This window comes from Acyrthosiphon pisum, unplaced genomic scaffold (assembly GCF_005508785.2).
Source record: "Acyrthosiphon pisum isolate AL4f unplaced genomic scaffold, pea_aphid_22Mar2018_4r6ur Scaffold_144;HRSCAF=531, whole genome shotgun sequence".
Taxonomy (NCBI): domain Eukaryota; kingdom Metazoa; phylum Arthropoda; class Insecta; order Hemiptera; family Aphididae; genus Acyrthosiphon; species Acyrthosiphon pisum.
Window position 1 is genome coordinate 9546 of NW_021763214.1, and position 5256 is coordinate 14801.

The following is a 5256-nucleotide window of genomic DNA, read 5'->3' on the forward strand; positions in this document are numbered from 1 at the left end:
TTACCAATTAAATAAGTAGGTATTATAATATGTAAATAATATTAAAAACCAGGGTTGAATAACAGTAGCTCGAGTTGGTCTAGATAAGTAAAACGTAGTTTACAGAAATGTATGCAGGATTATAATAATTTATATTGTAGAGTACCTAGTAAATTTAACACACGTCCGAACATATTTTTTGGTATCAATTTTTAGGTAAAACGTCTAATTCAATGAGTAATAGTGTACAGTGGTGCCAAAATATATATTTATCTATGACAATTGTCATAGGTGATTTTAGTAGTTTGGGGGTCACCTTTGTTATTCTATAGTTATTTTATGAAAATTTGTTTAATAGACAACATAAAAATTATACTTGGTGTATGGTAATGTAATTATAAGAAATAGGTGGGTGTCAAAATTTTATGTGGAGGTGTCTAATGTCATAGGTAAAATTTTGGACTTCGGCACCTCTGTTAGTGTAAGTTTTCGGACCACTTCAAAACGATAGAGATTAAACTTAAAACTAATTAATAAAAATTAATACTTATGTTCAATATTTGATGCTGCAGCCTGCAATACTACCAAAGTGATTTTAAATATTGTTAAGATAACAACAATATTTGTATCACAGAATAGATGAAAATATAGACAAAATAACTGATCAATATAGAAGCAACATATTGTAGAACTCACCTTGGTCACCAAAATGAAATTAGATTTCTTCCTATCCCAACAATTGTTCAAGAAACAATTGCTGGTATACCTATATTTATATTTGAGATTTACTCTTACTAGGTGGAGTTGTATGGTCTTATATTTATGTATTAATAATAGTATTTATAGTTAAAGGCCTTCAGACATTATTTAAATTACAATACAACCACGCTATTGCTAAATTTGTGTTTTTTTTTTTAAAATCTAATTTACAAGGAAACCTGACATATATTCCTATATCCTTTCAGTAGTTACTAAAAGGTGCTTAAATACTATACTTAACTAAGAGTTATGTGTCAGTAGGTATCAATAATCATTGAATTGGTTTGGAAAAACTACTTTACAGTTTACAGTTTTAGTATATATGTATCAATGTTTTTATTTATTGGTTCATAGTAACAACTAACATGTACCATATTATGGGGAATTTATACCGTTAAAAAATTAATCTGTAAATAGGTTTGGTTAAATATATTATTAATGTTTGTTATATTTAATGTTATACAATTGTTTATATAGGTATTAGGATATTATTCCAATTAATTCAGTTAAAGTGAATCTTGTAAGTATTATTTTCAATTGTTAAACAATTAAGTATGTGAATTAGTTTCGTTAAATATGTTATTAATGTTTGTTATATTTAATGTTATACAATTGTTTATGTATGTATTAGGATATTATTCCAATTGATTCAGTTAAAGTGAATCTTGTAAGTATTATATTCAATTACTTAAATATTAGTGTATACTACATTTAAATTTTAAAATACGTAATCAAACGATTATGTAATAAGGCAACTGTCGTGATAGTATGATACTGATAATAAAAGTGCTGATAAGAGGCGCTGTCTCTAGACGCTCGTGATTTCATCTATTCTGTGTTTGTATCACATTAATTGATAAGAGACCGTTATGGAGGTAAAACTAAAGATAATATTTTTGGCCCAAGTTAAACACACGCCCCAAGTTGGCCCGTTTGACGGTATGTACTCTAATACTCTAATATTGATACCAAATGTTATATTTTTTCAATTTTTTCCAATATAAACTGAACTTCCCACTTTGATAATGTACATTTAAAGGACTTAGGTGCTGCTTTTATATGCGGACTAAAAATGTATGCGGTGTAGGTATCATGCACAATCATAAACATAGACCGCATATTAGACCAGAAAAAAAATTTAATATTCTTATGTATACTAATAGTATATATAAATAAGATAGGTGATTGTATACGGTATTCTCCCACTATAAACTTGGTATAGAGTTAAAATTGTTAATTTTTATATATTTTTAATTTTATAGTATGTATACAACTATATTAATTATTAATTAATTTATCGACGTGATAATATATTTTTAGTTATACTATGGAAAAAAACTACAGTATTTTTTTTTTTTTGATTTTCTGATATACTACTCGTAAACCAAATACTAAGCAGAAACATGACGGTATTCCACATACATGAGAAGCACGCCAGCAACCATTTAAATATGATTACAGCAGTGTTATACCCAACTGTACAATGGCCAGGTTAATAATTGATTTTTTCACTTGCTTAAACCTAAATAAAACAGTTAGGTAATCATTTACAAAATATTTTATTCTTCAATAAAATTCCTATATGGTTTTATTTTATTTATATGCTAAACTATTGGTTGTTTCTAACTAAGACTAAAACGAGAATGTTAACTATTTTTATTAATATAAAAACATTTATTTTACTAGTTATAAGAATGAAGTGCTTTTAGAAGGTAACAACATGGGTAGTACCATTAATTAAACTAAGTGAGAGCGACAAATTCTGATTGCACCATCGTTCTTAACTCGATGAGTTACATAAGTTCCAAAAAAAAAAATCGAAAAATATGCATGGGGTGTTAAAGTGCACTTTAGCCTAATTTATTATGACGTATGATTGTGTATACATGTATGATTAATAATAAGAAATTCATCAATAATATCACAATTTATTTTTTTGGTCCTGGGGGGTTTGAACCCGACCCCCCCCGTATGTACGCCACTGATTTTATGTGATGTTTTTAAAATAGCTGGACACTTTGAACGAACTATATTTTGAACATCTCTATCTAATAAAAATTTTTAAAACAGGCTCTGTCATTTCCTTGAGTGGATTTAAGTATTTCCATAATTACACAGTCACAGATATAAAAATTACTCAGAGAAAATGTACTCTATAGTCTATACTGCACTATAGGAATATAGGAGTATAGGAACTATAGAAGTATACTAACCGTCTGAGGTTTAACCGTAATAATTTATTAATAATTAATTATTTAATAATTTAAATTTTGTTCCGATCATTTATCATTTTATTATTAATTGTCAATAGTACTACTATTATAGTACTATAATGATCTCGATACCGATACGTAGATAACGTCTTTATCTGTCGATAATGACATAATTAACGGCTACTATGCGTTCTGGACTCAAACTAATTGGTGAATTGGTCAGTCGGTATTACATCGTAATCGCGTTTATTGAGTGGACTCTACACCGAAATTTGTTGTCTCCGTTTAAGATGTACAATTATATATAAGCAAACTTTGCAGACTCGACAAAGCAAACATTGGGGATTTTTTATCCGGGGGTTTTTTTTTCCAGGGATTTTTTTTCCGAATACCCGGACGACGGCCTTTCACATGTTGGCAACACTTATACCCCTCTACCATCGTCGGTCAACGGGTATACGGATGTCCGAAGCCGAACTACCTACGAATTACGCATTACGATTTCATAATTCATTAATTTGTCCACTGTCCTTCTGCCAATCGTTTCTCAAACCATCCGAAATCAAACTGGTGAGTATTTTTTCAACTTAAACTTTAATTCATCATATGGTATTATATTTTCCTGTGAATTCATAATTAGTTGATATTGAAAATTTTTTTTTATCATTAATTATTTAATTTAAACAATTAATATAGAATAATATATAATAATTTAGAGCTTGAACTAAATGTTTAGCAAAACCATGTTATTGTTTCAGTCTCTTTAAATCGTATGACTAATTAATTGTATTCACGCAATCATAGTTACTGGGCATTTTTTAAAGTATAAACTAAAATAAAAATGTGATTGACAAATTTTAAATTCACAGACCTATTTTGCATACAAATATCCCTACAATTGAATATTTGAACACAGTGCGTAAATTTGTATGTGTTAGTACACATTTAATACAAATTTAAAAGTTTTTATTATACACGTAGTTTAATCTAGTTAATCCCAAGCAGGTCCATAATAGTATTTGTATTATTTTCAATTACGTAAAAATTAACATGGAACCTATTACCTAACCTAACAACGCGTTAGTCAACACTCAACTGCGCGGATTTATATACGCAGAATTCTAAAACAAGTATAGCTTACTGAGTAATTTAATAACTGAGTGTAGGACGTAGGTACCTAACTCTCGTGGACACACTGTTCATAATATTATTTTATTCAATGATAATATCATGGGTTGTATAATATTTCATAAATACACGTGTCCATGTGAATCTAGCGTCGTATTATGCTTATGGTTTTCGTTCAGAAACTCCCTCGTGTCTCATTTCTGTGTCTGATGGTGTTGTGAATCCCTGTCTGTATGCTATACGCAGTATGAGATAGTAATAGTAGAAATTCGCTAGACTAAACCGGTGTGAAAAATAATGCACCGGGATTTTTGGACCATATCATTTACATGGTTCACTATCCCGGTGCGGGATAATGTGGGATAATTTTAAACCAGTTTAATCTAGCGAATTTCTATATAGTATAATATAGTTTAGTGTGTAAGCATATTAATATTATGTAAACAGACAGAGTCACACGGTCTAAAAGGAATTCGCTGCGTGGGCAGTTTTGAGCCCGAGCGAGCCCCTATTGTGTCTGGCTGTCTGTAATATTCAGTGTAGTTCTGGCAGACCATCGAGCAAAGCCTCTGTTGTTTTCTTAAGTCTAATAATTATTCTGTGCAACCAAATTTCTTTTAAAATTGATTATATTAATAAAGTATTAGTGATAACTCGTATTTATTTACTAACGAACAAACTCGGCTGTGGAGACGTCCATAAGGTATAATTGCATAAATTATTATTATTTATATGGGGAATACCCCGAATGGACCGAATTCCATCATGGACTTTCTATAATACAAGTCTATGAATGCCAAACAATAATATTATTATTTGATAAATCTAAATTAGTACTGCACTGCTGCCTGCTAGCCGGGAGTGTGGACGTGTCGTCCGATTGGTGTTGCGCGGCAAACTTTGTATGCGCGTCTCTTCTCGACAACAATAATAATAAATTGTCGGTCTCCGTATCCCGCGCCCAAGGAAAATCGCACCGTTTTATGCAATTTAACGGCGCATCGGTTTTAAGAGGACACCTCACGTGTTTTCTCCGTCTTACAAACGCGTAACATACCAAATGGCAAATTTACCCCCTGCAGTTCACGTTTTATGCCGTTAGCTTAAATATTTGTGTGAATCGACCTATTATGAAACTCGACGGTAAGAACATTATCTATGTTTTAATTGAAAGTTT